This window comes from Pelobates fuscus, chromosome 9 (assembly GCF_036172605.1).
Source record: "Pelobates fuscus isolate aPelFus1 chromosome 9, aPelFus1.pri, whole genome shotgun sequence".
In the NCBI taxonomy this organism is placed as follows: Eukaryota; Metazoa; Chordata; class Amphibia; order Anura; family Pelobatidae; genus Pelobates; species Pelobates fuscus.
In genome coordinates, this window is record NC_086325.1 from 14517409 (window position 1) to 14528339 (window position 10931).

Here is a 10931-nt window from a genome sequence, read left to right on the forward strand (position 1 = left end):
AATTCTTGGGGGCAGCAGGCTTCTGTAGGATATGGATTCCCAGCTATGCGATACTGGCAAAACCTCTGTACGCAGCCATCAAAGGTACAGAGCATGACCCCTTCTTATGGACCCAAGAACAGCAAACGGCATTTGAAGATGTGAAGAAGGCTTTGATGAGTGCCCCAGCATTAGGTCTACCTGATCACACACGACCATTCTACTTATACGTACATGAGCAAAGAAGAATGGCTGTGGGAGTATTGACACAGTACTTGGGATCATGGCAAAGACCTGTTGCCTACATGTCTAAGCAACTGGATGCAGTGGCCAGCGGACTTCCACCTTGTCTAAGAGCAGTAGCTGCAGCCGCCCTGCTAGTAGCTGAAGCCGATAAACTCACTCTGGGTCAAGAACTTTATGTACGAGTCCCACATGCAGTACAGACGTTGTTGGATTACAAAGGAAATCATTGGTTTAGTAATAGCCGTATGACCAAGTATCAAGCAATGTTGTGTGAAAACCCAAGAGTGCATTTAGAGACTGTAAACACCTTAAATCCAGCTACCCTTTTGCCGCAACCTGCTGAAAGTCAACATGATTGTTTGGAAGTAATGGATGAAGTATTTTCAAGTAGACCAGATCTTCGTGATTTTCCCATCCAGAACCCCGATGTTCAATATTATACAGACGGCAGTAGTTATGTGAAAGAAGGGATCCGCTATGCAGGATATGCAGTAACAACAATAGACAAGGTGATAGAAGCTCGGCCACTGGCAAAAGGAACATCAGCACAAAAGGCAGAATTAATAGCACTAACACGAGCGTTACAATTGGCTGAAGGTTTAAGAGTGAATATCTATACGGACTCTAAGTATGCGTTTTTAACCACTCATGCCCACGGAGCTTTGTATAAAGAAAGAGGACTACTGAATTCAGAAGGCAAAGAAATCAAATACGCAGCTGAAATCCTACAACTATTGGAAGCAGTGTGGGAGCCGAAAGAAGTCGGTATCATACATTGTCGAGCGCATCTGAGAGGAGATGGTGATGTAACCAAGGGAAATCGGATGGCAGATAGTGCAGCTAAGCGTGCTGCTGAATCAGGAAGACAGGAGTATGTGGGGCATATAGCTGCTCTTATACCAACTCCACTGTCCCAATGGACTCCAGTTTATACAGCTCAAGAAGAGGAGTGGTTAAAGACTGAACCGGGAAAGTATTTGGAGAACAAGTGGTATCAGCTAGAAGATGGAAGAATAGTTATACCAGCATCACTAGCAGTAGAAATTGTCCAGAACTATCATAACGGGACACATTCTGGGAGAGACAGTACAGAAGAATCTCTCAGGAAACATTTCTACATACCAAGATTGTCCAACTTGACTCAGGCCATTGTACGTAGATGTGTAACGTGTGCTAAAAATAATGCAAGACAAGGACCAGTAAAGCCACCAGGAGTCCAGTTTATGGGGGGACTCCCCATGTCCGATCTACAAATAGACTTTACAGTGATGCCTAAATCGGGTGGACATCGTTACCTGTTGGTAATTGTGTGCACCTATTCAGGCTGGGTAGAAGCATGTCCTACTCGTACAGAGAAAGCAGGAGAAGTTGTGAGATTCCTGCTACGAGAAATAATACCCCGATATGGACTACCCTGTTCTATAGGGTCGGACAATGGTCCAGCTTTTGTTCACCAGTGCCTACAACAACTGACTCATATGCTTGGTATAAAGTGGAGGCTTCATACTGCATATAGACCCCAGAGTTCTGGTAAGGTAGAGAGAATGAATAGAACTATTAAGAACCAGTTGGCTAAAATGTGTCAGGAAACCCAACTTAAGTGGAACGTTCTCTTACCCATAGCTCTATTGCGAATCCGCAGTACCCCTACCAGAAGGATGGGCCTCTCTCCTTTTGAAATTATGTATGGGCGACCACCTCCCGTACTTGGTAACTTAAGGGGGGATTTGAGTCAGTTGGGAGAAGGAATTACCCGGCAGCAGGTTGTAGAGTTGGGTAAGACTATGGAGGAGGTACAGAAATGGGTACAAGATAGATTACCTGTGAATATTTATCCCCCTGTTCATAGTTATCATCCAGGAGACCAAGTGTGGATTAAAGAGTGGAATAATGTACCGTTAGGGCCTAAGTGGAGAGGTCCTTATGTTGTTCTTTTGTCTACCCCTACAGCGATAAAAGTAGCCGAAGTGACTCCGTGGATACATCACTCCAGGGTTAAGCCAGCAGCAGTCGATTCTTGGCAAGTTACAGCAGATCCAGAGAATCCCTGCAAGATCCGGTTGAAACGCACTACTCAGTCGGAGTAACGAGGAATTATTGTGGATTACAAATTTTATTGTTACAGGTGTGAGTGAGAAGGCCATAATAAAGCCTGTCCGCTTACCATCACATAGTGTATAAGCCAGGAAAGTCTCGAAGGGACACCTGTGAAGACGAGCAGAACTCCATTCCCTGCAGCCCTCACATCCTGGAAGCTGAGGTTCCATCGCACGGACGAAGACTGAGGATGACGGCGAAAGATGTGCTTTTGATTGTGTTTATTTACATGTGTTTTTATATTCAGGAAGGTAGAGGTACCGACACTCCTAGCTGTGAGGTATGCATTAAGACTACGAGAACAGGTAACCATATTTCCCAAACCCTAATTTGGCATTCACAGTACGAGTGTAAAGGAGAGGTATCAAAATGTAGATACCTAAACATAGACTATAGTGTGTGCCATTTAGGAGTAGGAGAACCTAAGTGCTTCAGTCCAGAGTATCAACCTCGTACAATTTGGTTGACTCTCAGGAATGGAGATCCTCAGGGGACCCTAATTAATAAGACGGTGTTAGAATCCGTACATTCGTCGGGTGTTCTGCTATTTGATGCGTGTAAAGCGATATCGAGTGGTAGAAAACCGTGGAATGTATGTGGGGATCTTAGATGGGAGAGGACGTATGGATCTAACGATAAATATATTTGTCCCAGTAGTAAAAATAAATATGTGAGTCCTAGATGCCCAAATAAAGACTATAACTTTTGCCCATATTGGTCTTGTGTGGGGTGGGCGACTTGGGGACAGACAGTAGATAAAGACATGATAGTGACTAAGTTGCCGACTAGCCCATATTGTAAGTCTATGGAATGCAACCCAGTCCATATACTTATTAATAACCCCGACAAGTTCTTAGATAAGTATGGAAATTTATTTGGGTTCCAGATATACGGGACGGGTTTAGATCCTGGGACATTATTGTTTATAGGAATAGAGACTGATACGGTATCCTCCCAGACTCATCAAGTATACCATTCCTTTTATGAAGAGATGAGTATAGATAACAAGATCCCCCATAATGCTAAGAACCTGTTCATTGACCTAGCTGAAAGTATTGCCGGTAGTCTTAATGTTACCAACTGCTATGTGTGTGGAGGTACTAACATGGGAGACCAATGGCCTTGGGAAGCAAAGGAGGTAATGTCCGGTTCTGAGGCAGTTGACCAATTAATATCTACACAAGCCGATTATCATATGAGTGTTAGAGGTAAATCTGAGTGGAGATTAAAGACCTCCATCATAGGTTATGTTTGCATAGCAAGGAAAGGAATAATGTATAATACTTCTGTAGGAGAATTAACTTGTCTAGGGCAAAAAGCTTATGATGATGATACTAAAAATACAACTTGGTGGTCGGCTTCAAATGTCTCAGAACCATCTAACCCGTTTGCTAGATATGCCAGTTTAAAGGATGTGTGGTTTGATTTATCCATCACATCTACCTGGAGAGCCCCAGCAAATTTGTACTGGATCTGTGGTAAGAAGGCCTATTCGGAGCTGCCACAGGACTGGGAAGGGGCATGTGTGTTGGGTATGCTCAAACCATCCTTCTTCTTGTTACCTATTGAAACAGGTGAGACTTTAGGTGTTAAAGTGTATGATGTGAATCATAGGAAGAAAAGGGGACCCATAGAGATAGGTACCTGGGAAGATAATGAATGGCCTCCCCAGCGTATCATAGACTATTATGGGCCAGCCACGTGGGCTGAGGATGGTACCTTTGGTTATAGAACCCCTATTTATATGCTCAACCGTATTATAAGATTACAGGCGGTGGTTGAGATTATCACAAATGAAACATCACAAGCGCTCAATCTTCTAGCGAAGCATAACACCAGGATGAGGACAGCAGTCTACCAAAATAGATTAGTCTTGGATTACCTTTTGGCAGTAGAGGGAGGTGTATGTGGGAAGTTTAACCTAAGCAATTGCTGTCTTCAAATAGACGACGAAGGGCAAGCAATAGCTGAGCTTACTAGCCATATGGTTAAACTAGCGCATGTGCCTACTCAGGTATGGAAAGGGTACAATCCAAGTAGTTGGTTTGGTAGCTGGTATGAGTGGTTTGGAGGGCTTAAGGCAGTGGTAGGTGGAGTCCTACTGATTTTACTGTTGTGTCTACTCCTACCGTGTCTTATACCCTTAGTAGTTAGGTCTGTGCAAAGCCTGATAGGAAGTATAGCAGAGAGGAAGGCTGCCGCACAGATAATGGCGATATATAAGTATAAGGCTCTAGATCAAGGAGAACCAATGCAGGAAGATGAGTGTTAAAAGATTCACATCATAGGATAAGTCTGGTCTGTTTCAAGGTAACTTGCGGTGTAAGCAAAACTAAGGTTAAGTGATGCCTCAAGTAATTGTAAAATATCAAGAGGCATCAAAGGGGGGAATGTGGTGGAATCTCGGTAAAAATAAATTTAGTAGGCCGAGATTACCACGTGGCATGTGTACGTGCATATGCTGACGTATCGATCAGTTGGATGCACGAGGCAAGATACGATCAGTAGTGTACGGAGCATGTGCAAGAATACAGGATATAGTATTCCCCTCCTCCATTGTGCTGGACAAGCCATGCGGTCAAACAGGAAGTTAATTCTTATTTGTGTTGATTGGTTAAGAGAATGTGCGGGTGGAGCTTAATATGGGAGGAGTTATATGCCTATATAAGGAGCCTGCACTATTGTCCGGGGCTCAGACTTTGCTGTATTTTGGTGACATTAGTCCCTCTGAGTCCCGATCGGTGATCCAATAAAGAATCTCTTCCTTCCTGAAGAAACCTGTGTCCATCTCTCTGTGCTTGGCTTCCGTCAGTTTCTCCGGTATCAGTACGAGAGGGGGTGGATTCTGTACTGGAGGAGGAAGCGGAAGTGGATGGGGGTAATGAGGGGAGGGTTGCAGGACTTCCTGCATTTGCGTCACTTCCTCTTAACGGAAAGTAAGGGGGCGGCAAAGGGATCTCGGACTCAGGGGGCGTGTCCAAAATGGGCCTAACACCAGTCCTAGTGGACAAACAAGTCCTAGCTACCATGAGGCGACATTGCTCCTCGTGGCATGTCTGAAGCCATTTTGGCGAGTCATTTACGACCTGTCTCCAACAATCAATATAAGGAAACTGGCCGTAAAGTTCAGGCCTACCTGATACAGCCACGTGTAAGCGCTGTACCAGAGTTGGATCCAAACTACCACGTGGCGGCCATGCCGCAACCAAAGTAGGCCACTCCCTAGTACACAAAGTGACCAAACGTACAGGAGACATTTTAACCCCGAAATCACAAGTTTTGAATCCCTTTTTAAAATTCTTCACCATACAACCTAAGGGATCCGGAATCGTTGACTGCGACGCACCCATACTTAACAATGGAACGCCGTCGACAACGAATACTATACACGCGTACTATCCAACAGTCACACCCGTTTCCTCTGGCAACAGCACCACGTGGTACGGTTACCAAGTGAAACGTACACAATAACAATAAACACTCAGGGAATTCCCGTACACACACAGCTGTTACACCAGTCACTATATAATCAATATTATGCCCTTTGGCGAAACTATACAGTCACCCACGCTATAATTCTCTATATATGAATTACCCGTCTATAACACACCCCAGTAACATCGTCTTTTACAAATAGCGGTTACAGTACGGTTAGCATAGGTCAAAGCACAAGTTAAGGTCACAATACAATTATTAGTGGTTATGGTGTTAAACATGCAATGGACGACAATGATTAGTACTTATATACAGTGTCAGTAAATATACAGGGTTATGGTACCGTGCACTATAATACAGCAACACACTATTAACACTCTCGCTAGACGGCTGAGCTCGCGCTATCTAACAAGATATACACTTTACTAAACAATCTTTATCACATTTACAATTCCCAACTAAACTATTGGCCAGTACCTTGAATGGACTACCTAAAAACAATCTACATACGTTTTGGTTAGCCACACTGCCCAAGCACCACATATAATCGAGCTAGAGGACCGAATTTACACAGACGCCTCTTAGTCGAACTATCAAAAGTCTAGTGGGTTCCAAATTTACACGCCTTCCCACTTAGCCCAGATAGGTTGAGAGCTAGCGAACCGAATTTACACAGACGCCGCTTAGTCTCCCGGTCCCTCCGACCTAGCGAACAAAATATACACCCTAGAACGCTAGTCTAGACAAGACACCGGTGTCCGGCTAGGGCTATTTACACCAGAGCCCCGCCTGACTAACAGAATCAAACGGTCTGACTAAAGAGCGTTCGATCGAGCGGTGCGCCTTCGCTCCTTCCCTCCGACAGAGGGGGCAGATACACAGATTCAAACCCCTTTGGGCCTACCGCACAATCGGTATACCCCTAGTGGGTTCTGCCGTCTAAAATAGCAGTTGTCTTACCTCCTCGTTCCTGAACCTGAGTTCACACTCATCGACGGGGACACCCCAGCACTTCTTACGTAGAGGCCGATGATCTCCTGGACAACAGACCAGTGGCGCCGAGACGAAGGGAGGTCCACGCAGAAGTTCAGGGGTGCAGCCGTAGAGAACGTGGGCAAAGATAGACCGTCTCACGCCTCTGCCTCTCAGCTACCGTTGAACGATGAGCTTCCCGGCCAATGCACCAAATGATACCGGAGAAACTGACGGAAGCGAAGCACAGAGGGATGGACACAGGTTTCTTCAGGAAGGAAGAGATTCTTTATTGGATCACCGATCGGGACTCAGAGGGACTAATGTCACCAAAATACAGCAAGTTCTGAGCCCCGGACAATAGTGCAGGCTCCCTATATAGGCACACAACTCCTCCCATATCAAGCTCCACCCGCACATTCTCTTAACCAATCAACACAAATAAGAATTAACTTCCTGTTTGACCGCATGGCTTGTCCAGCACAATGGAGGAGGGGAATACTACATCCTGTGTTCTTGCACATGCTCCGTACACTACTGATCGTATCTTGCCTCGTGCAACCAACTGATCGATACGTCAGCATATGCACGTACACATGCCACGTGGTAATCTCGGCCTACTAAATTTATTTTTACCGAGATTCCACCACAGTCTGGGCTGGCTCGCTGTTTGTGTGAGCCAGCAGCCGGTGTCTCCGTGGGGTGCTCGTCATCCGAGGCCGAGAGCTGTGCGAGGGCGGTCTCACCCGCACGGACTGGGTTTCAGGCAAGTGAGCTCTGATAGTGGGACGACTCGTACTGAATTGGGGGGGTATCCTCCGTGCCTTCCTCCGTCTTTTCATTATGATCAGCCTCTCGGTGCCACTGAGTGGTGTTGGCTGTGCTGCTTTTGTCGCCGCTAGCTTTTGTTTTGGGTCTGTGGTTGCAGGTCCTTTTGCCTGTTCAGCGAGTTTCTCCCAGAGTTGTGACCAAAAGCGATCAAATGCCCTTGATATACTGTCCTCGTGGGGAGCCCAGGGATCTGGGTTTTGTGTGGCGGCCATCTTTACAGCCAGCATGCCGATTTGCGGTTTCAGTTGCTTGGTGCTTTTAAACAGTTGCTTGTGTCCTGTTGCTACGTGGGGGCCGGGATAACCCCCACCGGCCCATAGAGGGGAAGCGTGGCCCAGACCGTCGTCGATTTGCAGGCGAGGCGGGAGATCGGCCGCGTCCTCCGCCTCAGTGTAGTTTGTAGGCCGAAATGACTGTCAGAGCCCATAAAGCTCTCAGCAGGGTAGTAGAAATTGGTGCCCGGCCTCTCCCGTGCCTTCAGAGATCGGGTTCTGCCGGTACTGTATAGCAGGTAGCAAGTTTTGGGCCAATTTCTCTGTATTTGCCGAGGAGCTCCTTCAACATGCGTCCTGCTTGCTCGGTAGTCAGTCCCCCGCCCCCCCCCCCTCCCCCACAAACAGTGTTTTTAAACATAGTCTATTACAGGGGCCATGGTCACAGGGCAGGAGGCTGGCAAACAGGCCCCTCCAAGAACCAGTGGTGAGGTTACTTTCGCCACATATCTTCCCTCCCAAGGGGAGACTAACCAGGTACCTGACCTCCTGTTGGTCAGTACCTGAGTTAGTCGAGGAGCCCACCCATAAGTAAATACTGGACCTGGTGACTTCTGTAGCCCATCTCTGTCCTGTATGTCCTCAGCAGTCAAGTGGGCATCTAGTACTCCTGGTCTCCTTTGTATTCCCAGGCATAAAGTTGTAGGTAGTTGGTGAGCAGAGGCCAGCGGCGTTCTGCCCTGTAGCCAGAGTTTCAGCTGGGTAACTCAGGGGGTCGTCCGGTCTTGGACTGAGGAAAAGGGGAGGGCAGAGGCCAACTGCGCTGTGCCATGTTGCCAGTGATTCTGCTGGGATGGGGTCAGCCGATACTACCCCCAGGTCCCGGTTGAGAATCTGCTGTGGAGAGGAGGGATCGCTTATCTCCTCCTCCTGCTATTCCTGTGGGGTTGGTTAGAGATCTGGACAGGCCATCCAGCATCCATGTAGGATTGGTACAGAGACCGCGGTCCCATCTGCACCATTGGGGTCAGTGGTGCTGTCCCCCTGTAACTGGGGAGAGGATCCAGCTGTCTCATCTTCCAGTATATCTGGCTGCCGCTGGGGAGAGAGACCGGTTGTCTCCTCTCCCTGTACGGTAAGCTGCCGCTGGGGAGTAAGACCGACTGTCCATACTCCTGGTACCTATGGCTGTGGTTGGGGATCTGGGTCCCTGTAGATCTGGTACAGAGACTACGGTCCCATCTGCACCATTGTGGTCAGCATTGCTGTCCCCCTGTAATGGTGAAGAGGGATCAGCTGTCTCCCCTTCCGGTATATGCTGCTGCCGCTGGGGAGAGAGACCGGTTGCCTCCTCTCCCTGTAAGGTAAGCTGCCGCTGGGGAGTAGGACCGACTGTCCCTACTTCCAGTAACTCCAGCTGTAGTTGGGGATCTGGGCTGGCTGCCCAGCATCCTTGTAGGGCTGATGGAGAGACCTCGGCCCCATCTCCACCAGCCAGTTGAGGTTCCTCGCAGGACCAGTCTATAAGGTCCCCTATTTCTGCAGCTGGTAGGGAAGCAGGGAATACTGTGGCCAAGTCTCTGGAGGACATGTACTGCTGCTGAGGTGCTGGACCGATTATCTCTGTTCCCGACAGTGTACCTGGTTGCTGCACTAAGCTGAACAGATTTTGATAGCTATGCTCCAGCTCCCACTCCATGGTGACCAGATGACTCCAGGTCACCAGCTCTAGGGAGATCCAGCAGGGTTTCCCTGATGTCATGGATGTCCCAAAGTTGATATTTTGCCAGACACTCAAAGTTAATGCCCTCCTCAAAGGCTTTCCACAGTAAGGCCAGGCCATTATAGTCCTCACCTTCCTGCATACTGTCATCAGCCATCCAGTGGTTGCGCTAGGTGGCGTACCACTTTAGTGCCCTGTAAGCCTCGTCCAGCCACAACACCTTCCAAATCAGGTCCCACAGTTCTGGCACCCACTCATCCAGGGGTTGCTTTACTAGGAGAGGTAACCGCAGGGCCACGAGTACCTAGTTCTTCCGCCGCTGCTGCACATCCTCCAAGGCCTCGTACCATAGCTCCATTCGAGTGGCATCTCTCCAGTCCAGTATGCCCTCCTCTGATACAGGCCCATCCTGTTGGGCCAAGTGTTGCTGCAACCTCCAGAGAAACTCCTCCTCACATGGGGACGCTGCACGTGTGCTAGCTCGCTCCATTCTCCCGAGTTCCTCTGTAGACAGAAGCACTGCACGAGTGCTAGCATTGCCCTCAATTTGTAAAATCCACCCGGTGTCTCCAAGGTGCGTCTTCTTGCACTAGGAAGCCATCCCACCACTGCCACCAAATGTGGCGGACCGCCTGGCACCCCAACTGGGTTCCTCCGCCAATCACTGTATCCTAGCACCTCCGAGTACTTCCAAGTACTCCACCAGACACCATCAGCACCGTAGTACCCACTTCCAGTGTTACAGCTTGGCTGGGGTCTCACTGTCCTCCACCCACCCTGGACCCAAGACCAGGATCGAGCTTCCAGTGGGCAGATCTCTCCTACTTCAGAGAGTTTAACAGGAACACTCCAAAGAGCAATCCCAAGAGCAGGGATTATCGCAGGTATAGCTTTCCCCCACAAGCATGAGACGAGGCCCTGTGTTGAGGGTAAACGGGAACTGATTTTAATGGTGCCACACTTGGCCTTATATGGCAATCCCCACGCCTACTTGGACGCTTCAAACCACTTCGACTATTCGGGAGTTCAAAGTGTTCCTGGTATCAGTCCAAAAGGGCACAAATAGTGTTTTTAAACAAAGTATATTACAGGGGCCATAGTCACAGGGCAGGAGGCAGGCAGACAGGCCTCTCTAAGAACCAGTGGCGAGGTTACTTTCGCCACAATCTGCTATGTTAAAATTAGTGTAGGACCCACAGATACTGTGGTGAAGTGGTGGGCTTAACACGGTTTGACCATGTGGTGTGACCAAATGCCCATATTGGTTGGCCAAGAGAGGTAAAGTTAAGTTACCTGTTGTGTGCACTATTCATTAATTTGTATTTGCATGATGTTGGTCTTTACAGCTACATCACTACTAAAAAATTCATTTTCTGGGTGTGCCCCCAATTCCTTTTTTCTGTGAATGTTACGTGTATCACAGATTGTCTCCTCTC

The 10931-nt window shown here is 48.0% G+C and overlaps 1 protein-coding gene across 1 annotated transcript in view; it reads right to left on the bottom strand.

Moving 5' to 3' along the window:
- The window catches only part of MRPS12 (mitochondrial ribosomal protein S12), a 295484-nt gene that overhangs the window by 229143 nt on the left and 55410 nt on the right, over positions 1 to 10931 (bottom strand). The gene's annotated exons all lie outside the window — the stretch shown is intronic.